This window comes from Furipterus horrens, unplaced genomic scaffold (assembly GCF_987537825.1).
Source record: "Furipterus horrens unplaced genomic scaffold, mFurHor1.1.pri manual_scaffold_13, whole genome shotgun sequence".
Taxonomy (NCBI): Eukaryota; Metazoa; Chordata; class Mammalia; order Chiroptera; family Furipteridae; genus Furipterus; species Furipterus horrens.
The window spans coordinates 42,104,582-42,130,457 of NW_028327183.1; the positions used below are offsets into that span (position 1 = coordinate 42,104,582).

At 39.8% G+C, this 25,876-nt stretch overlaps 1 protein-coding gene and 1 pseudogene across 5 annotated transcripts in view; one reads left to right on the top strand and one right to left on the bottom strand.

Moving 5' to 3' along the window:
* LOC149994762 (E3 ubiquitin-protein ligase TRIM37-like) overlaps positions 1-22,044 on the top strand; it is a 40,606-nt gene extending 18,562 nt beyond the window's left edge. The window contains exons 5-8 of one of the 5 annotated variants that reach the window (XM_090261071.1): positions 16,342-16,505; positions 19,886-19,990; positions 21,704-21,875; positions 21,981-22,044. The gene's annotated coding sequence lies outside the window, so the exon portion shown is untranslated. Of the gene's footprint in view, positions 1-8,172; positions 8,740-16,341; positions 16,506-19,885; positions 19,991-21,703; positions 21,910-21,980 lie in introns of those variants that run through there. The other 4 variants (XM_090261069.1, XM_090261070.1, XM_090261072.1 and 1 more) reach the window with 4 other exon arrangements.
* LOC149994764 (heterogeneous nuclear ribonucleoproteins A2/B1 pseudogene) lies at positions 20,348-21,805 on the bottom strand (annotated as a pseudogene).
* Positions 22,045-25,876: the final 3,832 nt, after the last annotated feature.

Consider the following 25,876-nt stretch of genomic DNA (forward strand, 5'->3'; position numbering starts at 1 on the left):
TAAAGTATAACAATTTAAAGAAGAGCACAAGAGTTCACAATGATACTCAAAAATAAAAGAGGTAAACTATTTATAGAATAATTTCAGCTAATAAATGTAGTAGGAATAATACAATTAGAAAAATAGTGTCACTTTGTAACCACCAATGTAGTAATAGATCAGACACAAATTATTACTGATGCACAGTTGGGTAAAACGTTAAAAGAGTAAAATGGTCACTGATCTTAAAGCATCATTCCACAGATTATTAATTACCAAGGGAAAAATAACTTTACAATGGGAGGAATCTGGAAAATACCATGTTCACCAAATCATCAAATTTAGCATTATAGGCTACTTGAAATGATGAGGTAGAAAGGATGCATCACCTGTGTAGTATTCTTTCCAAAATATTTTACTTTGAATCTAATCATGAGCAAACAGACAAATCCAGACTATGGGACAATTCATAAGACAACCATCTTAAGACACATCAAAAATGCCAGTGTCATAAGAGACAAAAAATAAAAAGGGTAGATAAATGTTTTAGATTAAAGGAAACAAAGATATGTGATGCCTGATCTTTGATTCGATTCTGGATCAAAACAAAACAGACGTAAAAAATATTATTTTGGCATGGGGGAGAATATAACTGGCTTTAGACCAAGGTGGGATCAATTTAACCTGCCTAAAACAATTTAAAAACCAGACAAAATATATGTAACAACAGTTTTCAAGAAATTGAAATTCAGATAATGAAGGACAGTGACTCCCAAGAGATAGGAAACAAATTAAGTAAGCCCTGTGATGCATTGTTCTAGCTTACTGCTCTTGAGCTTCCAGGTCATGATGTAAGGAAGAAAAAACCCACACACAGACTGGTTAACTCCCTAAGGGATGGATATGAGAGTCGGGGGAAACCAAGGTGACTAGAATGTACAATGCAGAATACTAGTTAAGAAAAGAGGTGCACAGACAAGCCCTCTGGGGATATGCAGACAGATCTCTTGAGTATTCAACAAAGTACTGGTTGGAGCCTGTGTGTGAAGAGTTGTTTGAGCCCAGGAAGAGAACCACTTAAAAGGATTAGAGAGAAGAATAACTGGATATCACCCAGTGTTAGGAATAGTGCCTGCTCCAAGAAGCTAGGGATTAAAAACTACGGTGTCTAAATGAAAAAGACACTGAATGCGGGATAAATGGTAATGGGGGAAAGATGCAATAAATAAATAAATACAAACACCAAAAACAACAAGAAAAAGACACTGGGTAGGATTACTGGCGTATTAGACACTGCAGAAGAAGAAAAGACCAGTGACTTTTAAAATGTAGCAATACAAACTATAGAAAATGAAACGCAAAGAGAAACAAAATAACAAAGATGAACAGAGCCGCAGTGAGCTGTGCAACAACAGGTGGCCTAATGTATGTGCGCTTAAAGTCCACGGAAGGGAGGAGACATAAAAATCTGCATAAAAGCCCCAAATTGTTCCAATTGGTGAACACCGAACACTCACAGATCCAAGAAGGGCAATGAACTCCATGCATAAGAATTATGCCCAAAACTCTACGGAAGCACATCGTAATCTTATTGCTCAAAACAAGCAATAAAGAGAAAATATTAAAATCAGCCCAAGGGGTGAGGGGAAACTATATAAGAAGAACAAAGATAAAAATTACAGATTTTTTTTTGTTGGAAATAATGTAAGCCAAAACTCCCTGTGCAAAAAAGTCTTTGAGGTAGTCAAGTGGGGAAGGGGACCCGACAACTATCAAGCTAGAAATCTCTACCCATGACCTTTCAAAAGCAAAAGCAAAATAAAGACTCTCAGACAAAAGCTGAAGAAATTTACCACTAGTAGGTTTGCACTGTAAGAAATGTTAAAGGAGGTCGTTCTCAGCAAAAGAAAAATGTTACCAGATGGAAATACAGATTATTACAAGAGACTGAAGAACACGTAAATTGCTAATGACTTAGGTGAATATGTAAGATTTTTCTTATTAAATATCTTCATAGATAATTGATTATTTAAACACAAAATATAGTGTGGCGTTTATAATGTAAGTAAAAGTAAAATGTATTGAAAACAATAGCAAAGGCCAGGAGGGACAAATGGAAATACACTATTGCAAGGTTCTTATACCACTAATGAAACTACAAAATATCATTGGAAGATAGACTGTGATAAGGTAAAGATGTATACTATAAACCATTGAGCAATCACTAAAATAACAAAATCTGAGCTATAGCTTTCTAGCCCACAAAGGAAAGAAAATACGCAAATGTACTCAATGCAAAAGCACAAATGAAAAGAAAGAAAAAAACAACAACAAGCAAACAGATGGGACAAATAAAAAATAGCAAGACAGTAGATTTAAATGTAATTGCATCCATCATTACATTAATTGGAAATGGTCTAATACAACTTCAATAGAAAGAAACACATAGGCTAAAAGGATAGAAAATATACTATGCTAACACTAACCAAAAGAAAGCTGGAGTGACGATATTTCCATAAGACAAAGTCAATGTCAAAGCATATTACCATGGATAAAGGAGGCTATTTCATCAAAATAAATATGTCAAATAATGAAGACATAACCTAGAAACTTATATCCCCGATAACAGAGCTTAAAAATAGATGAAGGAAAGTGAGAATGACCAGGAGAAACAAACAAATCCACAATTATAATTGGATACTTCAACATTTTTGTTTCAGTAATTGACAGAACAAGAAGATAGAAAATCAAGGATATAGAAGACTAGAAGAACACTATCCACCTACGTGATGTGTATAAGACACTCCTCCCCAAATCAGCAGAATGTACACTTTTTTTTTTTTTTTTAAGATTTAATGTGTTTTATTGATTAAAATATTACATTTGTGCCCCTTTCCCTTCCCTCTGCTCCCCTCCACCCGGTGGCCCCCTCCCTCCAGTTGTCCCCCCCTTTTAGATTATGTCCATTAGTTGTGCTTACAGTTCCTCCCAACCTCTCTCCGTCTATTCCATTCCCTCCTACCATGATCTCCAATTCCTATATCATCTCCCTCCCTCTCCCCACTCCCCCTCCCTGTTGACCTCCCCCCACTATATTTCCCTTACCCACAGTTCCTTTTCCACTCTCGTTGCCTGTTTCGTTTGCCTTTGTTTCATCTCCCTAGCTTCTGTTTTTTAAACCAGTCCCTTTAACTTCTCATATAACAGTGGTTTGGATCTAATGAACTCTTTCAGTTTTATTTTGTCCTGGAGACACTTTCTCTGTCCTTCTATTCTGAATGACAATTTCGCTGGATAGAGTATTCGTGGTTGTAGGTTTTGGATTTTCATTACTTTGAATATTTCTTGCCAGTTCCTTCTTGTCTGTAGGGTTTCCCTTGAGAAGTCAGCTGATAGTCTAATTGGGACCCCTTTGTACATAATTCTTTTCTTCTCTCTTGCTGCTTTTAAGATTCTCTCTTTATCTTTAATTTTTGACATTTTGATTATAATGTGTCTTGGAGTGGTTCTCCCTGGGTCCAGTCTCTTGGGAACTCTCCTTGCTTCTTGGACCTGCAAGTCTATTCCCTTCCCCAAGTCTGGGAAGTTCTCCTTTATTATATTTTCACTCAATTTTTCAAGTTCTAGTTCATCTTCCTCATTCTCTGGCAAACCAATGATTCTTATGTTGGGCCTTTTATAGCTGTCCCAGAGGTTTCTGATCCTCTCATTGTTGCTTCCCATTTCCTCTCGCTGCATTGGTTGACTGCTAGTTTCTTCTCCATATTCCAGTTTGTTGAAATGGACTCTGGATTCCTCACCATCTGTCTCATATGTGGTTTTGTTCCTTTCGTTATGAAAGTTTTTCGCTTCTTTCATATCTTTTTCCTGCTCTTTTGTGAATTCTGTAAGCCACCTGATAACAATGGCCCAGAACTGAGCCTCTGACAGGTTTCTTATCTGTTCATCTGTCAGGTTCTCTATCTGCTGTCTGGTGAGTTGTGTTACCGGTATTTCTAAAGTTGCCTGCCTCATTTTGACAGATGGGTTTTGTTTTCCTGGGCTGGCTGTCGGGAGCAGGGGGCAGTGCCTGCGTACGCGTCACAAATCAGCGACCGGCAGGCGCGCGACCTATTTCGCAGCCCTGTGGTGCTTTCTGTGGGGGCGGGGGTCCAAGATGGATTCACACAGTTATTCAGCTAGGAGACCGGGATCCGTCCTCCCGCCCCCCTGGGCCTCACTGTTCAAGGCGATGCTGCGGCTGCTCCCCAGCGCCGGAGTCGCGCAGGAGTCCCGCAGGCCAGGGGCTTGATTGGAGTCGCCCGCACGCCAGGGGCTTGAAAGCCTCCAGGATTTTTCGCCGCCCCGCCCCGCCGCTCCGCAAGCAGCTTTGCCTTCTTTAACTCTTACCTGCCCAAATGGCACCGCTGGTTTATAACTTCATATGTTGGGCTTCCGTGTAGCTTTATTTTCTGGAATTTCTAGTTATCCTTTGTTTTGAAGTAGTTGTATTCCACTATAGTTGTAGAGGGAGACCTAGCGTGTCCGTCTAAGCCTCCATCTTGGCCGGAAGTCAGAATGTACACTTTTTTTAAGTGGACGCATAAGATTTGCCAAAATAGACCATATTCTGGCCTACTACCAAAATTTACTGGCTATAAAATCAGTTTCAGTACATTTAAAAGGATTTTAGTCATTCAATATACGTTCTCTAACAAAAGTGCAAGTAAATCAGAAATTAACAGATCTATAAGAAAAAAGTCCACAGTTTTGAGAACTAAAAAACACGCTTCTGAATAACCCTGTGGGTGAAAGAAAAAAATCATAAGGGAAATTAAAAACTATTTTGAACCGACTGATACGGAAAACATGAGATGTCAACATGTGGGATGTTGCTAAAGCAATACTCAGCTTCTGCAGCTTCCATCTTAAGAAACCAGAGAAAAGACTTCAGGTCAAGTTGGATGTATAGGTAGACCTGTTTCAGCAGCCCCTTGCACGAGCATAAGAAAGATCACAACTCTCCTCAAAACAAAAAACACCCAGAACTGTCAGAAAATTGAACTGCATGGAAGTCCGACAACCAACGATTTAAAGGAGCCATATTCATCCAGATGGGTAGGAGGGGTGGAGCCGGGGAGCCAGGGTGGAAAGGACACAGTGTGGTACCGGTGAGGTGGCACCAGTGGTTGGCAGAACAGGCAGTCCTACATTCATGTGTGGCGCATTAAGATCGGGTGATCCCTGTTCAAGGCCAGACTGCGCAGCCCAGGGCTCCAGCACCAGAAAAATAAAGCCTAATAATTTCTGGCTATAAATACCAGAGCGGGTTGGGTGGCAGAAGAAACCATCCATCATTCAGGAGAGTCTGCTTAGAGGGCCCCCACAGTCCTAGAACGCACTCAAACCCACCCACTCTGGGAACCACCACCATTGCAACAGGTAGAGGGGTGCCAGTGGGTGAAGTGACTGGAAGCAGGGTGAGTGCAGAGCAAGCCTCCAGCAGCCAGGCAGCGGCGTTGTCCCCTCTCTGACACCTCCTCCACAAAGAGAGCCACAAAGTGGTGAAATGGGTTGCCCCGCCTGGGCAAATACCCAAGGCTCCGCCCCATACAACTTAACAGATGTGCTAAGACACGGAGTCAAAGCAGCTCTACCTAATACACAGAAACAAACAGGGAGGCTGCCAGATTGAGGAAACAAAGAAATATGGCTCAAATGAAAGAACAGAACAAAACTCCAGGAAAAGAACTAAACAAAATGGAGATAGCCAACCTATCCGATGCAGAGTTCAAAACACGTGATCAGGATGCTCAGAGAACTCACTGAGTACAACAAAAGCATAAGGGAAGAAATGAAGGCTACACTAAGTGAGATAAAGAAAAATCCACAGGGAATCAACAGTGAAGGGAAGGAAGCCAGGGTTCAAATCAACAATTTGGAACATAAGGAAGAAATCAACAGTCAACCAGAAGAGAATGAAGAAATATGGAAGTCAAAAAAGTGAAGAGACCTGGCTGCTGTGGCTCAGTGGATTGAGTGTCGGCCTGCGAGCCGTGTCACTGGTTCGATTCCCAGTCAGGGCACATGACTAGGTTGCACGTCAGGTCCCCAGTTGGGGGTGTGAGTGAGAGGCAACCACACAGTGATGTTTTCCTCCCTCTCTTTCTCCTTTCCCCTCTCTCTAAAATTAAAATAAACAAATAAATAAATTATTATTATTTTAAATGAACAGAGAATAAGAAAACTCTGGGACACCTCCAAAAGTACCAACATCCGAATCATAGGGATGCCAGAAGCAGAAGAGGAAGAGCAAGAAATTGAAAGTCTATTTGAAAAAATAATGAAAGTAAACTTCCCTAATTTGGCAAAGGAAATAGACATACAAGTCCAGGAAGCACAGAGAGTCCCGAACAAGTCCGACCCAAAGAAGACCACACCAAGATACATCATCATTAAAATGCTAAGTGTTAAAGGTAAAGAGAGAATATGAAAAGCAGAGTTACCTATACAGGAGTTCCCTTAAGTCTGTCAGCTGATTTCTCAAAAGAAACTTTGCAGGCAAGAAGGGACTGGCAAGAAGTATTCAAAGCAATGAGAAACAAGGACCAAAACCAAGATTACTCTATCCAGCAAAGCTATCATTTAGACTGGTAGGACCAAAAAAAAAAAGTAGAAACAACTCAAACGTACATTAACTGATGACTGCTTAAACAGACTGGTATCTTCACACAACTGGAAAACTACACAGCAATAAAAAGGAATTAACTACTCATAGATGCAATAACATGAAGGAATTTCAAAAGGATTGCGCTAACTGAAAGAAGCCAACACAAAAGGCTACACTCTGTATGATTTCATTTATAAGAGACTCTGGGAAAGGCCAGACTATTGTGACAAGAATCAGATTAGTACTTGCCAGGGACTAATGGTAGGAGGAGGAACTGATTGCAAAAAATCACGAGGAGCCTTTTCAGTATGACAAAAGTATTCTGTATCTCAAATATCACGGTGGCACATAACTACACATTTCTCAAAACTCACTAAACTGTATACTTTAAAAGAGTGAATTTTATTAAATAAAATCCGACTTAAGAAAATAAGGCATACCTAAAAGAACTAAGTGAAAATAAATATAAGAAAAATCAACTAAGTTTTTCCAAATTAATATTCATCATGAGGATGCTCTCAACTGTTGTAAGTGGCACATATGTTTTTCCCAGGTCTCTGAAGGAGAAAGTCCAAATGTGCATCGAGTGAACCCAAAGACAAAATTCTGCACTTAAAAGGACACTTAATATCTGCTTACTTCAGTTCTGGCTTCTTTGTCAAGCCAGCTCAAAAGTTTACTTGCCATAGATCATAATTTCAGAGAGCTCTTCTTGGAGATATTTAAATTTACTTGCATCATCAAATTAATGATGTTGGTGAACAGTACAATCTTTTTTTTTTTTTTTTTTACCATTATTCTACTTCTCATTCTCAGTAGCATTCACTTCATTACTCTTTAAAAAATATATAATGTACAAATTATTCCTTTTTCCTTTCTGGGATCAATGGCGTTTCTCCATGCTTCTCAAGTTACATATCAGTATGTGTTCTTTAACACTGCTCCCTTTCTCTGCTGGCTACCTGCATTCTCTCTTAATCGTTTTTCTGTGCCAATAACTTTGTTTTTTTCAATAGGGAAAGATTTTTTTTTTAAATATTTTAAAATTTATTTTTAGAGAGAGGGGAAGAGAGGGGGAGAAACATCAATTTGTAGCTGCCTCTCACGCAGGCCCAACTGGGGACCTGGCCTGCAACTCAGGCATGTGCCCTGACTGGGAAGAGCCGGCGGCACTTTGGTTCTCAGGCCAGTGCTCAATCCACTGAGCCACACCAGCCAGGGCCACTGTGCCAATAACTTCTATGCAATAAACCAGTTATAATTTAAATTACGACTTTTTAGTAAAAAAAAAAAGTAGAAAAAAGCAGAAGTCATCTCATGAACCAAGAGATTGTCGCAATACTTACAGATGTTTTAATGCTGGCAATTTAAAAAGATAGGGATCGTCAAGACTTGTCAAAGGATTGTCACTGAGGATTCTGAAAAAAATGCAATAGAATAAAAATTATCTGCATTTTCAATAATTACCATGAAACTTTATATTCATTTTGTTGGTACAAAACTAGAAGGTTAAAAAATATTACTTTCTAAGTCTTTGCTTATAGATCACCCAGAGAATCTGTAAAGCACTCTTTGTTGGGAATTACCCAGGTCTCTAAATGATAAAGTGGGGAAGAGAATTTTAAAAACAAAGAAGAAGAGGAGGAGGAGGAGGAAGAAGAGGAAGAAAAGTGGACAGCAAAGAAAAAAATATGCCAAAGACCTTTCAGATGGAAAACCCTGGAAGTGACTATGCTGACAGGAGGCTCTTGCTCTACAGAAAATACCTACTGTAGCATCCTCGATAATTCAAGTTGCTTTTCTTTCATGTACAGAAATTTTTTTAAATTCCAGTATAAACCACCCAGTTAAAAATAAAAATAAGACAAACTCCTTGGGTGTAGAGCCAAAGAAGGGAAAAGTCTAAGAGGAGCTGGTGAAAACCACACTCCCATCACATACTCCCATGTGTATTCTTGTATCACAAGCTTCCTTACATATCATGTAATCACCTGTTTACCTGTCAATGTCTTGGACCGTTAGTGCCGAAAATTTTCTAGGTATTTAATAAATGTTTGTTTAATAAATAAATAACATTTTAACTACATATGAATAAAATGAACAAGTGTGTATTTTGACGAAACTTTTTTTTCCAAATGCTGAAATAAATTTTATTCTCGACTATTTAAAACAGGCAAAACAAACAAAAATAAGAAAGAAAAGAAAGTCTGATTTTAGGTTAACTCTTCTCAAGAATCATTAGTGTAACCCTCACAATAATCTTACTGATAAATATTATTACCCGATTTTACAAGTGGGGAAACTGAGGTACAGAGAGGTTGTATTACTGGTCCTAGGTCATCAAGCTAGTAAGAAGCAGAGGTAGCATTTGAACCCAATTCTGACTCCAAAGCCTGTTTAACTTCTATGAAGAAAAGGGGTTTAAAATAACTGGTAATTTAACTTTACTTATGAGACCACTAAATAAAGAAATACATTTTCAAATTTCATGTACCCATCTGGGAGACCCTCAATGAGAAATTACATGTTCTGTTTTTATTTGTTTCCTAATCATCGCCCACGATTAAATATTTAATGTATAGTCAAGTTTAAAACCATGTTGTAGGCAAATTAGTAAAAATGGTGAAGTAAGGACATCCAAAAATTCATTTCTAAAAAAGCAACAAAAAATACAACTGGAAAAAATACTCAATCTTTTTTTAACTGAAAAATTTAACCAGCAAGCTTGCAGGAATCCAGGGAACATTTATTCAAGAAAAGTGATTAGTTTCTGTAAGATCAGTGATCTGTGTTGCTTTAATTCTTCTTAGACCTTTGTTCTCCATCCCAGGAGTAACCTCGAAAAACAGCCCACATGACCAGTACCACAGGGAGCAGAATGGAATACAATCTCATTCCCAAAGAACTGTCTGGTAGTTCCCTGAAGACTCACTTAAAAGGTTTGTCTTTGACCTGACTGAGAGGTAGGTAGCGCCAAAAGCCTCTCCTCAGGGGCAATTTTGTGAAAACAATTGCAGGTAAATGTTTTAACAGGGCAGCTGCTGAGGCAACAGATAACAGTTGGTGCAAAATTTTTAAAAAAGCCTAACAAAAAAGCTTAAAAGTCAAAGCTGAGAAATGAGATGTCCATAGAGACTCCGGAGGGCTTCAAAATATGCTCAGGAAATTGGAAGACCATGGGACACATTCCTGAGAATCTAGGAAAGAACTATTAGAGCTAATAAATGAGTTCTGCAAGGTTGCAGGATACAAGACCAATATGCAAAAATTAGCTTTATTTCTCAACACTAGGAATGAGTAATCCAAAAACGAAATTAAGAAAACAACTCAATCTATAACAACATCAAAAAGAATGGAATACTTAGCAAAAGAATTTACCCAAAGAAGTGCATGACTCATATACTAAGAACTACAAAACACTGTGTAGAGAAACTTTTAAAAGACGTAAATAAATGGAAAGACATGCTGTGTTCATGAATCGGAAGATGACACTGTTAAAATGACCCTCCTCCCCAAATCAATTTATGGTTTCAATGCAGTCCCTATTAAAATTTCAAGTGACTTCTTTCTAGAAATTGACAAGCGATTTCTAAAATCATATAACAATTCAAGGGACCGAGAATAGCTAAAAAGCTCTCGATAAAGAGGAACAGTGTGGAAGGACACACACATCCTGGTTTCAGAACCTAAATCAAAGCCACAGCAATCACAGTGTGGTACTGGCATAAGGCTAGACATAGCAATCAATGGAACAAAACTGACAGTCCAGAAATGAACCCTTACATGTACTGTTTATTGATTTCCCACAAGGGTGCCAAAGGTATTCAATGTGGAAAGAACCATCTTTTCTAATGGTGCTGGGACAACTGTATATCCCAATGCAAAATAATGAAGTTGGACTCGGCCTGCACTTCACACCATAAGTACAAATTAACTCAAAACAAATCAAAGACCTTAATGTAAGAGCTAAAGCAGTAACATCCTTAGGAGAAAACGAGGGGTAAATCTCTATTACCTTGATTAGACCAACAGTTTCTTAAATATGATACTAAAAGCACAACGAAAGGGAAAATAGGTAAATTAGACTTTATAAAAATGAAAAAAAAATTGTGCCTCAAAGGACACTATCAAGAAAATGAAAAGACAACTCATAGAATGGGAGAAAATATTTGCAACTCATATATTTGGTAAAGGCTCACATTCAGAATATCCAGAATATGTAAAGATCTCTTACAACTCATCAAAAAGATAATAACCACATTTTAAAATGGACAAAAGATTTGAAGAGACATTTCTCCAAAAAAGATATACAGATTGCCAATAAGCTCATGAAAAGATGCTTAATGTCTGAAGTCAGTAGGCAAATACAAATCAAAGCTGCCGTGAGATACTACCTTACATTCACTCAGATGGCTATAGCCAAACAGACAGTAGCAAACGCTGGCAAGGATATGGAGAAGTTGAAATCCTCACACATTGTTGGTGGGAATGCAAAATGGTGAAGACACTGTGTACAACAGTTTGGCACTTCCTCAATAAAGGTAAACGTAGAGGTGCTATATGACCCAGAAATTCACTCCCAGGTACGCACCCAAGAGAATTAAAAACATGTCCACAGAAACACTAATGGCCAAAAGGAATAGGAAATTCCTTGCAAAGCTCATAAGTGGATCTACCACTTATTAACAGTGTATAAACCTAGGTAAGTTGTCCAACATCTATCTCTGAATTCCAATGGGGATAATAATATCTGCATCACAAGAGTTGTTGGGAAAATGAGATACAGCCTTAGGTAACACGTGATGAGCATTTACCATGTGCAAAGCACTTTTCTAAGAGCTTTAATCACAGTATCTTACTTGTATCATAACTAAAAGTACTAAGTATACTGCCTGAAACATAAGCACCTAATAATTGTAAGTACTAAAGAAACGGGGCAAAGGAAGAATTACTATGCTTTCGAGAGAAAGAAAATATCTTGTTATAAATGGGAACAATAAGATGCAGTTGGAAAAAGAGAAGTATCATTGTAACCTGCTGGGTTTGACAAACTCAAAACTTTTGTACTATTACAAATAAAACAACCACCCTAGATCATCCTAAAGGACAGATTCCCCACTGCTATTTTCAGTTTCGTGTTTATGCCTTTCTGAACCTAAGAATAAGGTGCCAAGATTCCAGTCTCTACCAAAAAGAGCATCCTTTAGTTGCTCACAGCTATCTAAAGGAAACCAGTTAAGGTTAGTTGACTAGGGGGGGCATTAGGGTGTCTCTGTGATCACTGCTCAGTTTGCCTTCTTAGTGTGGCCTGACCTACCTCACTGATATTCTCAAGAGTGGGGTCAATAATTCAACAGGGCTAAGGCTTGGATTTTCCTCTTATACCCTCTTAGTGCCTATGATCTTGGCACAATATGGATGTACCACAGACAAGCCAGAATGTGAGTGGGCTCTACCTGGATGAGGTACAGCTTTTCCAAATTGTAGAGTCCTTTGTTTTCTAAAATCATGGAGCTTGTGTCGTTAGAATCAATAAAGTGAGCTAAAAGCATTTTTAAAAAGATTTTACTTTTAGAGAGAGGGGAAGGGAGGGAGAAAGAGGGGGAGAGAAACATCAATGTGTGGTTGCCTCTCGTGCGCCCCCTACTTGGGACCTGGCCTGCAACCCAAGTTTGTGCCCTGACAGGTATCTGAAACAGCGACCCTTTGGTTCACAAGCCGGCGCTCACTGCACTGAGCCACGCCAGCCAGGGATAAAAGAATTTTTTAAAACAAGCCATCAGCCCTGGCGGGTGTGGCTCAGTGCATTGAGTATTTATCAATAACATAAAGACTTCATTCAAGAACTTCTGGACATGGAATCCTAGACAGACACGCTGCATATCCCTGCACAACTAAGAAGGAATACAACTATGTACCTCAAAACTAGAGACAACCAGAAGTTCCAGAAAATCAAGCTGCATGGAAGTCCAACAAAGAAAGATATAAAGAAGAAATACTCATCCAGACAGGTAGGAGGGGCAGAGAGGATGCAGTGTGCTGATGGCAGCGCCAACGGCAGGCCGGCAGAAAGCGCAGTCATACGTTTTACAAAGCAGGGAGGGACACCCTGGGGAGTGTTCCCAGCTCCTGTCCAGACCCCGCAACTCAGGGTCCCAGCACCAGGAAAAATCAAGCCTCATTGCTTCTGACTGTGCAAACCAGTGGTGGCTGGGGTATAGGAAGAAAGTGCCGGAGTGTCAGCAGAGCCTGCTTGTTTAAAGGGCCGCCATGGTCCTAGAATGTCCACAGACCCACCCACTCTGGGAACGACGGCCAGGGCAACAGCCAGAGAGGTGCCAGTCCCATACAAAAATGGGAGAAGTGCCTGGAAAAGGGGCAAGTGCTGAGCGAGCAGCCTTGTTCCCTCTCAGACCTCTCCCCCACATAAAGTGCCACAACGTGGTAAAACAGATCGCGCTGTACTGAGGAATTTCTAAGGCTCCGCCCCTTACAATGTAACAAGTAACAGCACTATCTAAGACACAGAGGCAAAGAAACACAGGAGCCTGTCAGAATGAGGAGACAGAGAAGTATGGCCCAAAGGAGGAACGGATCAAGGTTCCAGGGGGAGTACTAAGTGACAAGGAGATAGCCAACCTAACAGACGCAGAGTTCAAAACACTGGTGACAAAAATGCTCACAGGCTTGACAGATATGCTTGATTACAGCAAACGCATAAGGGAAGAAGGGAAGGCTATGCTAAGTGAAACAAAGGAAAATCCACACAAAACCAATGGTGAAGGGAAGGAAACCGGGGTTCAAATCAATGATTTGAAACACAAGGAAGAAAAAAACAGTCAACGAGTACAGGATAAGGAAACAAGAATTGAAAACAAGGAGGAGAGGCTTAGGAACCTCTGGGAAAAATTTAAACATGCCAACATCTGAATCATAGGGGTGCCAGAAGATGAGGAAGAGCAAGAAATTGAAAGCTTATGTGAAAAAATAATGAAGACTCCCCAAATTTGGCAAAGGAAATAGAAATACAAGTCCAGGAAGCACAAACAGTCCCAAACAAGCTAGACCCAAAGAGGACCACACCAAGACACGTCATAATTAAAATGCCAAAGGTGACAGACAGAGACTCTGAAAACACCAAGAGAAAAACAGAGAATTACTTACAAAGGGGTGCCTATAAGACTATGCGCTGATTTCTCAAAAGAAACGTTGCAGACAAGAAGGGACTGGCAAGAAGTATTCAAGGTGATGAAAAGCAAGGACCTATAACCAAGATTGCTCTATCCAGCAAAGCTACCATTTAGAATGGAAGGGCAGATAAAGTGCTTTCCAGACAAGGTAAAGCTAAAGGAGTTAATTATCACCAAGCCATTATTATGGGACTTATTTAAGAAAAAGAAGATAAAAACTATGAACATTAAAATGACAACAAACTCACAACTATCAAGAACTGAATATAAAAAATAAAAACAAAATCCAACTAAGCAAACCAGAATACGAACAGAATCATACGTATAGGGATCATTTGGAGGGTTATCAGCTGGGAGGGGGAAGAGGTAGAAATGGAGAAATGGTGCAGGGATTAAGAAGCATAATTGGACACACAGGAGACTTCCGGCCAAGATGGAGGCCTAGACTGACACGCTCTGTCTCTCTCCACAACTAAGAAGGAATACGACTACTGCAAAACCAGAAAAAACCAGAAGTTCCAGAAAATAAATGGAAGTCCAACATATGAAGTTATAAAGAAGCGGTGCTCGTCCGGAGCGGTAGGAGGGACGAAGCCAGGGCAGAGAGGTCAAGCCGTGCTGGTGGTTGCAGCATTGGCGACAGCGGCGGGACGGCGGTAAGCTCAGACATCTGTATTTAAGGGGAGGCAAGAAGCACCTGGGGAGAACCCCCAGCTGCAGACCAGACTCGTCAGCTTGTGATTCTAACGCCAGGGAAGGCAGAACCTCATTGCCTTGGACTGAGAGCGCCGGAAAGGGTGGGGATTGAGGAGGAGGCTCCCGGTCTCTCAGCAGAGACTGAATGGCAGGAATCCATCTTGGACCCCCATCCCCACAGAAAATGCCACAGCGTGGTGAGAAGGGTCGCCCAGTTGTGATGAGTGCATGGGGCTCCGCCCCCTATAGTGTAGGAGGTGTGACAGCCTATAGTGTAGGAGGTGTGACAGCCATACGCACGAAGCAAAGGTAAAAACAAAACTGTCAAGATGGCACAGATCATGATAGAAACCCCGGCGATGCAGCTGACCAGACAGCAAACAGCTAATCTAACGGCTCAGTAGTTAGGAAATCTTTCTGAGGAACAGTTCAGAGCTTTAGTTATAAAAATGCTTACAGACCTAACAGCAGATCTTAAACAAGATGGGGAAGGGATGAAGGTTAGTCCTGCTGAAACGAACAAAAACACATACGAAACTAGTGGTGAGGGAAAGAAAAGCAGGGGTCAAATCAACAAATCGGAACATAGGGAAGGAACAAACACTCAACCAGTGCAGAAAGAGGAAACGGAAAGTGAGGAAAATGAGGAGAGGCTCAGAAACCTATGGGACAGCTATAAGCGGGCCAACATCCAAATCATAGGGTTGCCAGAAAAAGAGGAAGAACTAGAAATTGAAAAATTATGTGAAAAAATAATGAAGCAGTGCTTCCCTAACTTGGGGAAGGAAATGGACTTACAAATCTAGGAAGCACAGAGAGTTCCAAAAAAAAGAAAATGGACCCAGGGAGAACCACACCAAGACACATTATAATCAAAATGTCAAAAATTAAGGATAAAGAGAGAATCTTAAAAGCAGCAAGAGAGAAGAAGAGAATTACATACAAAGGGGTCCCAATAAGACTATCAGCTAATTTCTCAAAAGAAACTCTGCAGGCAAGGGACTGCCAAGAAATATTCAAAGTAATGAAAAGCAAAAACCCACAACCACTATTACTCTATCCAGCGAAGCTGTCATTCAGAATAGAAGGGCAGAGAAAGTGCTTCCAGGACAAAGTAAAACTGAAGGAGTTCATCAGATCCAAACCACTGTTACATGAAATGTTAAAGGGATTTATTTAGGAGAAAGAGGATCAAAACTATGAACATTAAAATGAAAACTATCACAACAACCAACAACAGAAGCTAGGGAACCGAAACAAAGACAAACTAAGAAGGCAATGAGAATGGGAAAAGAATTATACGTATGTGGAACATTTTGGGGAAAGGTTAGGAGGGAGGGGGAAGGGGGGAAAGGGAGGGAGATGGTACAGGAATTAAGAAGCATAGTAGGAGGGAGTGGAGTAGACTGGAAGATGTCGAGAAGAACTATATGCACAACCAATGGGCATGGACTAAGGGGGGACAACTGGAGGGAGGAGGGTCATTGGGTGGGGGGGAACAAAGAGAAAAGAAATTGGGACAACTATAACAGCATAATCAATAAAGCATATTTAAAATAATAAAAATAAAGAAGCATAATTGGTAGGTACAAAATAGACAGGAGGAAGTTAAGAATAACATAGGAAAGGGTGAAACCAAAGATCTTATATGCACGATCCATGGACATGAACTACGGGGGGTAACATTGCTGTGGCAAGCAAGGTACTGGGCAGAGGGGAGCAAAGGGGAAAAAATTGGGACTACTGTAACAACATAATCAATAAAATATACTTAAAAAAAAAAAAGACTTCATTCAAGAAACTTAATTATAATTACCTGAATCCCAGGGGTGAATCAAGACTTTGTGGAGCTTGAGCATCATCTGTTCTGGGAAATCCTAATACCGACATGCCAAACTAGAAATATGAAAATTGCTAGTGCCTCTCCTAATACCTTGAAGGGGGCCCATGCAAGTGAAGAGCCTTGAAGCCTAAGTTCCATTCAATTCATGGTAAGTCTACCTCAAACTTGTCACAAACTTGTTTAATGCAGAGAAAAGTATTGTTTCAACATATAAAAACACCAGTAATACATTGTATAGATGATCAAATGACTCAACTTGAGCGGTGGCATCTTCCCTGGGCAAGTAGCCTTTGGAAAAAGATGCGATTTAGTTTGTATCTCATTATGGCAGATGTTTCCTGAAGCAAATTAGCCTTGTCCCTAACAAAGCTTTGGCCCCAAACAAAGGAGCCCAGCCCCCAGCACACACTAATGGCATTGTGACAAGCTTTTGAAAATAACTGTGCATTAGTTCTAGCAGTACAGCTCTGGACAAACCACAGGAGTATCTTTATTTCTAACACCTTTTCCTGTCATTTAAGATGAACCCAGAAACTCAAGAACAACAAGTTGGTGCCTCCTGGATGACAAATCTGTCCTGGCCCACCCCCCGTTTCCCACTTAGTCTCCCTCCTCTCCTGTTACCCTGCTGCAGAGATGCTGCGTGGGTCTCCCATGTCCTTCCCAACAACAGCCATCTTCCTCCTTCCAGTATCAAAGTTTCTTGGGGGTAAAGTCCCTGCCCAGTTCTCCCTTGTACCCCAGCACTTAGGACAGTGCTGATACACAGTGGGCATGGCGCCCAGGAAACCTTTTTTCTTCCTGTGCTGCCTTCCTAACTATAGTGAAACTCAGCTTCTTATAGGAATCTCTCCATGTTACACAATGCTGGGCAAAGCTGCTGAGTTTAGGGCATTGCACTGACACCACCGAGACCTCTGGGTGGGAGGGCCCCAGAAGCCTGCTGCTCTCTGATGCGCGGGCCAAAGGGAAACTGACCCTCAGCCTTCTTTCCCCAAGTTAGGGATCAGCAAACTAAATGGGAAAGGAAGGCTGCCACAGATGGGACACCTGCAGGAACTGTCAGTCCAGCTCCAGACACACCCTGAACACCCGCATCTAAGCTGAAATGAATTGTGGGAAGTTGGGTTTCTGAACCATAAGACAGTAAGACAGCCTTTTCAAAGGCAGGTGTAGACAACAGTCTTCACCAGGAGTCCAAAATCCTTTTCAGGCCACTGAACATACGCATTGTGGTTTGCTCATGTCCCAGAGAAATCACAGAATTTTTGAGCTGTGAGAGAATAAAACCCACACTTCTCACTGAGGAGAGGTCAGGAAAGAAATTGGAATTAGGCTACAGTGATGTATTTTCTTGATGACTATTTTTTCACAGCACACCTTCACATAAACAGCATATTTCCCCATACCTCACAGGTTCCCGCTGCCACAGACAATTCACTTCAGACTGACATACTTTCTCAAAAAGATAACATTCTGTGCGACTGAGGAGAGACGTGCCCTGTAGCAGGTTTTTAGGAAGACTTCCTGCTTTACCGTTTAAGAGACCCATGGTTCAGGAGAACTCTGAGCTAAGCTGAACCCTTTCAGTCCTATGTTCCATACATTTACGCAGTTAGACACTTTGCACGTGAGCAGGAATCGAAGTTAAACTCACAAGTGGAATGTCAAGGACCATTCACAAGTCAGAGCAGCAGCACCGCTGGGACAGCCATGACGCTACATTGAACGATATTTGCTTGCTGCCTTTTATCGCCCCCGCCGAAGGTCGGTGCTGGGGAAAGCGGGGCCTGCGTGTGAGTCAGACAAGTCCTTGGCCTCTTTGTACCTTTGTTTCCTCATTTGAGAAAAATGAATGGCTCCTAAGCCATACTCTTCAGAGTTCAAACTGGGCTTACACCCAGCCCACCAATCACTGGATGATGTGTTCACACATAGCTTTTTACATGTATTTATCTTCTATTTCACTTACACCGTGTGTAAAAATTGCATTCCGTGCCAGGCTTCAAATGTTCCAGGGCTCAGTGACTCAATGGAATTGCCGCCAAGATTTCTTCAAAAGGAGACACAAGCAAAAGACAAAAAAGAAAAACAAAATTCAGATCATTTATCCTTTGGCAGTGATTCTTATTTATATATGAAAAAACAACCTCAATACTCCCTCTATACATTAAATAAATCTCACTGTGGGAGATATCTCATATGAGCTAGGCTTTTATGTGTACACATGCAAAACAGTAAGTGCTTGAAAAATACTTGCATTAAGTGGTCTTTATTTCTCTAGCACAGGGTTACACAACTTAAAAACTATTGACATTTTGAGCTAGATAATTCTTTGTCATGGGGGCTGTCCTGTGCACTGTAGGATGGTGAACAACTCCGGCCTCTGCCCACTACATGCCAGTAGCATATCTACAGTCCTGACAACTAAGAATGCCTTTGGGTATTGCCAAGTGCCGCCTGGTGCAAAACCACCCTGGCTGAGAATCACTGCTGTGGAATGCTTCATTCCGATCTGTGAGGTAATTCTCACACTAGTCTGGGCTAGAGACAAAAAGGACTGGCTACATAACTTTAGCAGCTTTCTACTCATACAATTTTAATCTTACTTCAAAAGAAATAACAAAGATTTACAATTAAGTTTTATAAAAATTCTAGACACATGAAGTTATAACTTACATATATTCAACGAAAGGGAGTGCTTCAAATGTGTTCTTTTGAATAAAATTTATGTTATTTCCAGATAAATCTCTAGAAAAAAGTAAAAGAGAAATATTGGCTGAATTAGCTATTAGATACCAAAATAGTAGAAATAATTGGTAGGGGTTGGAATGATAATATTGAATACATAGCTTTAGTCTAAGCTCTAAACCTTAGGAATTGGGATTTGAACCTTCCAGAGCCTGTAAACTTGCCCTCACTTCCCTGAACAATCTCACCCTCATGATCTTTATAAATAAAATATATAACTATAGATCTTGATAAATTCTGAAGATAATCTTTCCTGAGAGCAGAGTTGATGAGATGATATTTTGTGGCCTCATCAAATTTAAATTATGAGCTGAAAGCTTTTATCTTTATATATTATAAATTTCTGATATGAAAAAGAAATAGCCTCACACTTACACACTTTCCTGGTTTAGTTCTGTTTTTCTAGGCCAATTCAATACCAGAAGAAATAAAAGATCCCTTTTCACATAACTTAAAAGGAAGCTGCCACTTTTTAAAATTCAGAACTTTGAACTAATTCAGAATAATACTTCCTACTGTTTTGGCAGAAATTCATTTTTTATTTTACATTGCTTTAATAACCCATGAATTTAATTGCCTCGGTTGTACAGTGGTGGGAAAACAAAAAACCAAAGTGGTACTGGATTTTTATTTGAAAACACCCATTCTTGTCTATAGTTACTCTTATTTCCATTGATCCCAGCTGAGTCCCTCAGTGTTCACCTAGATGAGTATAACTGTCTTCTGACTGGTGTTTCCATCTCTGGTCTCTCCCTTTCTAATCCATCCTGCACACAGTCACCAGATCAACACTCTGGAAGTGGTTCTCCAAAACCAGCCAGCATCACTTGAGAACTTACTGAAGATGCAAATTCCCAGCCCTACTCTGGACCAACTGAATCGGTAACTGTGGGGGTGGAGCTTGAGTTTTAACGGGCTCTTCAAGTGACTCTGTTGTAGGCGAAAGTTTGCCCTCCAGCACAGGTGTGATAACATGGTAGCCTGCCACGTTATCCTTGGCTTGGCCTTCAAAGCCCTAGAAGATCTGGCTCTATAATCTCCTATTCTTCTGAGGTGTACTCTACAGGTACTCAAGGTATTTTTTCTGTATTTTGCCTTTCCTCATGCTCCTTTTGCAAGCTTCTTCCATCCACAATGTCTGTATGATGATCCCTAAGGGCCCTTCAAGGTCGTCTTCAAACAGCATTGCTCTAGTAACATCTTTTTTATTCCCTTTAGAATTATCTTACTAAATCATAAATGTACAACAGCTTCTTAACTCTACACACGCACTTAAAATTTTTTTAAAGGAAAAAACGTTTTATGTCTTATTACACCATGATCCTGGCTAATAGCTTTTCAGAACTTTTGAGAAAAATCTTAGAAAAGGTTTCACATGTCACCTGAAACTTACAAATTTAACATGATCAAAGAAGGAATGCTTCTACACTCTTACAAAGACCACCAGAAATAAACAACAATTAAAAAGCTAAGAAACTGTCTCAAAGGCATTTTTTTACAATCCTTCCTCCACAGTAAGGTAACGTTATTAAATAATCCAATCCATTCACAAAATGGCTCTCTGCATCTGCTCTGGTGTCTTCTGCCATATCACTGCATACTTATGCATGACTGAGATAAGAGTTTCCTTAACGTTGTTATTTCGATACCCTGAAGCTGTTCTGTTACGTCTGGGTTCTCATCCTCTCCTATTTATACAGTGAAGCCCATGGCAAATAGGAAGAAGCTCAATATCGGCTTCTCCCTCCATAGCCCCCACTTCCTCCACTTCCTTTAGGACCATAGTTTCCTCCACCATATGGTCCACCCATGTTCCTGCTACCACCAAAATTTCCACTCTTCATTGGACCACAGTTAGAAGGTTGCTGGTTATAATTTCCAAAATCATTATAATTCCCACTTCCATTATTTCCTCCACGTCCTCCGCCATACCCATTATAGCCATCCCCCAATCCACGACCACTTCCACAGCCGTCAGATCCTCCTCTAAAGTTACTTTCCGGTCCTGGTCCAAAATTTCCACTGCCACCGCAGGAGTCTCCAAAACCGAAGCTGCCTCCTCTTCCACTTCTACAACTTTGAACCTCCTGCATTTCTTGTCTAGACAAAGCCTTTCTTACTTCTGCATTATGACCATTGATGGTATGGTATTTCTGCAACACAATCTTATCCACAGGATCATGGTCATCAAAAGTAATTACCTCAATGGTATCAATTTTTCCATATTCCTCAAAGTAATCTCTAAGATGATACTCCTCAGTGTCTTCTTTAATACCACCAACAAACAACTTCTTCACAGTTACATGTGTCCCTGGCTTTCCAGATTCCTCTCTTGCAACAGCACGTTTTGGCTCAACCACTCTCCCATCAATTGAATGAGGTCTTACAGCCATGGTGGCATCAACCTCAGCCATGGATGAAAAATTTACAAAACCAAATCCTCTTGATCTTTTGCTTGCAGGATCTCTCATTACCACACAGTCTGTAAGTTCCCCCCATTGCTCGTAGTAGTTCCTCAAACTTTCTTCTGTGGTTTCAAAGCTCAAGCCGCCAATAAAGAGTTTACAGAACAGTTCCTTTTCTCTCTTCATCGAGGACTCAGTCCCTTCAGCCCGATTTCCCGCAGCCGAGCGAGATGAGACAGCTCTCCGCGGTCGAACGCGAGCCGGACTCGTCCTGACGCTGTAGTGAGAACCGCCGCCGCTGGAGAAACAACAACGCTGAAGGAGCCTCCACACGGCAAGCCGGCGCTGCTGCTACTCTCTAAGTAACATCCTTGCCGATCCAACTTGAAGTGTCTTTTCCCTCTGCTGTGTTCCAAAAACAGTTTATACTTCTCATTGCCCATCTCCATTTCTTCTTTTTGATACAGTTATTTTTGCATCTTATTTCCTCTGAGCATAAACTCCTTGAAAGGATGGATGAGGCCTTGCTCACCTGCACTGTCTCCCATGTTTAAAAGTGGCACGTGAACATATGTAAACTCAAGTATTTATAAAATAAACAGATAGCTGGGGAGTAGAGGGAGAAAAATAACTGTTGTAAAGGAAATGTGGTCTTATTATTGTGTGACTCCCTCTGTGTGCCCTGCAGCGCTGTCTTCTGTTTAGTACCGGTGCATTGTGGTGCGAGCTTGCATGTTCATTTTCCCTGTGAGATCATGAGTTACCAGAGGGTAAAAGCCATGTCTTGCCCATATTTGTGCCTACAATACTAGCGACAGTGCTTGGCATATCCTTTTTTGGCTTGTTTGTTGATTGGCCTTTTTTAATGAATGGGAATACTTAGGCTAGCATGAAGTAATTAGCTTACAAAGTATTTCACAGCACAAGGGATGAATGACCTAATCTATTGAGCAGTTAGTTACCTCATTTGTTGCCCTGAGGTTTGAAAAATTTCATAATTCAAAGGGCTATTTCTAGGGTCTCATGAGGCTCTTTCTACCCACTTCCCTTAAGCCTTTTACATTTGCAAAAATAATCTATTTGCTAAAGAGCATCATTAATTAGCTTTAAAAAAATAATGACATACACATCTCTGAATGCCATGGACAAAGGATACGAATTGAGTTCTTATAGCAAAGAACATCTCCTTATCTCTAAGTAAATGGAATCACTAGGCAAGCATTTCTTCCTTGGCAAGAACGCTGGAGAGATCTTTATTTTGTAATTAGTGAAGGTAGGGGCATTTCTGATATGCTTATTTAGTGTAGACATTTCTAAGTATACCACTTAACCATCATTTTAAACATTGAAATCCTGAACACCAAGTCTGCTCTCTTGGTAACTTAACATGTTCATAACAATACTGTTTACATAATTCATCTGCTTAGTTAAACATTTGATATGTAAATGTTAATCTAATTTAGATTAAATTATTGAAAAATTCTGGGTTAATGGCATTCAAATTAATGTAAATGTTCTATAGTTTCTTGTCCTTTAGGAGACAATTTCAGGTTAACCTCAGTTTCTCTCATTTTACTAAATTAACATTTTAAAACCTTTTCTGTAAAGGCAGACAGTAAATATTTTAGGCTTTGCAGGCCACAGTCAGTCTGTCTTGCATATTCTTGTTTGTTTCTTTCTTTTCTTTTTTTGTTTACAGCTCTTTAAAAGTGTAAGAAGTATTTTTAACTGATGGGCTGTATGGAAACATACCATAGGCTCTATTTGATCCATGGGCCCTAAATTAAATGTAAATACAGGCAGATGATATATGAACACTTATATGACCAGGTTCATGTGGGTGTGTATCACTACTCAGACATTATTACCACTTTTCCTCTGTAACTGGAGACAATTTCCTACCTATGTCTTGTCTCTACGATTAAAAAATTGAAAATGCATTGAAGATAATAAATGCTCAAGATAGGCTGGAAGCCCTATCCACACTTACAGAATTTGTAGCATTTTATTGGTGAGAGAAATTATAGAGATTATCTAATTTGAACCCCTTATGTATTTTATAGATAATATAACTAAAAAATTATAAATAAATACGATTAACTTACAAATACTTGAGGAATGAAAGACCTTCAAATGAATCTCTATGCAATTCTTTTAAGTTATTGTCACTGAGGATTCTGAAAAATAAAAAGGTTATTTCTGGATCAAAATGCAAAATAACTACAATTATTTACTACACAGAAATATATATGGAGAAACCTGGACAGAAAACAGAAACAAACATAAGAGTTTATAGCCAATGATACAGAGTTCATGGAGGAAGCACAAGAGGACTTCAGGATAGCATCAATAATATCTTCAGAGAGCTGTAAGCAGCTAGCACATCCACTGAAAAGAATGAACTCAGCCTTATACAAATGAAGTGTTGTCATTCATAAAAATAATGCTCAGTATATGAGCAGCAGAAATGACAGTTGAATAAATTAGGAAACTGAGCGATCTGGCCAATGAATTCTCCATAATGAAAAAGGATGGGAATGGGAATGATCCACAGACAAGTCTGACACCTGGTCTGCCCAAGGAATGTTAAGGCCTTTGCTTTATCTAGTCTCTCAGTAATGACGAAGGACATGCTTGGGGTAGGGGTGGGCAGTGAGGGGAGTTTCACTCATTTCCTACATGTGAGGAGCAGAAAGGCACAGAGCCAGTGTCTCCAAGAACGGAGCGAGGGAGTGGTGGAGAGTCAGCACGGAAGCAGCTCTGCAAAACATCAATGTTAGTGTCTCTTGCAGGAGATTCCCCCCTCCATGCACATAACATTAGGTGGTGCCCCCTTCAGGAGCCTTGGGGATTGGAGAACGTGCTGTGTTGCCTTGTGAAACTATTTCCATCAAGTTCAGCATTTGAAACACTCTGCTTTCCCTCAATACCTGTTGGCCACATATTTTTATTAACCGCATCTCGTTGCATGATTCTACCCCAAAGCTTAATTCTTTACTCATCGCATACGGAAAAATATTACGGCCCAGAAACTCAACCACTGAAATCAGGGACGGGTCTCAGTTATAAGGTAGTTCAGATGACACAGAATATAGTTACATTTTTTTTTTAAAGAACATGAAAATAAAAACGCAAAGACTTTAATTCCCACAAACAAGTCTTGGAGTCCTAAGAAGACATCAAAGACCCTGGCCTCAACTTGAAATTCACCACATTGTAAGGCACAGCAGTGATGGTCAGAATGTGTACACAGGGGGAATGGTCAGGGCTGATGCTCTGATTCATTGTTTTCTCACCTCCCTTAGGTAACACTCATATTTCCATAGAAATGGTCCAAAAAGAAAAAGAAAAAAAAAAAAAAACCCGCAAGGTCAAACAATGTTTATAGTAAACCTTTTCATAAATATAAAACGTTGGAAAAAATTATACCTCCCCAAATCATCACTTAAAACTGTATGCATATTTTCAAATCATGTATTTGTTGCAGATGTCATTCGCGTCACTACTTAGAAGTTATAACAGTTATTAGATCTACCACTATAGCTCGTTTCTTAGTATGTTAAGAGAAGCAGATTTATTACTATATCAATTAAAAAATATTTGAAAACTTCTTTTAGTAAGTTTTCCTTTATTTTCTTATATATTTTTTAAAATTTATTTTTTATTGTTTTTCTATCTCATTTAAAAACATAGTCCCCAAAAACAGAGGCTTCTGCCGATCACCAAAGAGACTAATGGAAAAAAACAAAAAGGTGAAGAAATCCTGCTCTCGGGGGTCTGTTGACCCTAAGTTAGAGACCTCTCCCTCATAAGGTAGAAATCCCAAGTTGACTTAGAAATCTTCAACATTTACCAGATTCATGTTGTTGTGTATAAGATCCCAAATACATGTTATTAAAAATATTAGTGTTTAATTTTCAACTTAAAAAATGTGTAATGTAAATTTCTCATGGCTCAAAATTCCATAGGTATATAGTTAGACAATCCAAAAATTTTTTCCTACACCATCTTTCAGAGTACCCCTTTCTCTCTACTTCTTAAAGAAAACTAATCTTATTTATTTCTTGTGCTAAATGACTTTCATTTTTCTTACAAGTTTGGAAAATAAAATTTCCAAGTCAGATCTTATCATGGAAAATATAAACTATATATAGTTTCAAAGAAATTCATAAATTAAAAAAAGAACACCGGCCTGGTTCTAGCATTTTTCTGTACCAATGAGATATCTTAGAGGGTGCTCATAAACCCTATTTTTAGATCACTGTGGCTATTTTGTCTCTTATTATTAACTCAGAGGTCATTTATGACATTATTCAAGTTGAACTAATAATACGACACACAAACTGTCATGAAAAATGCCAGT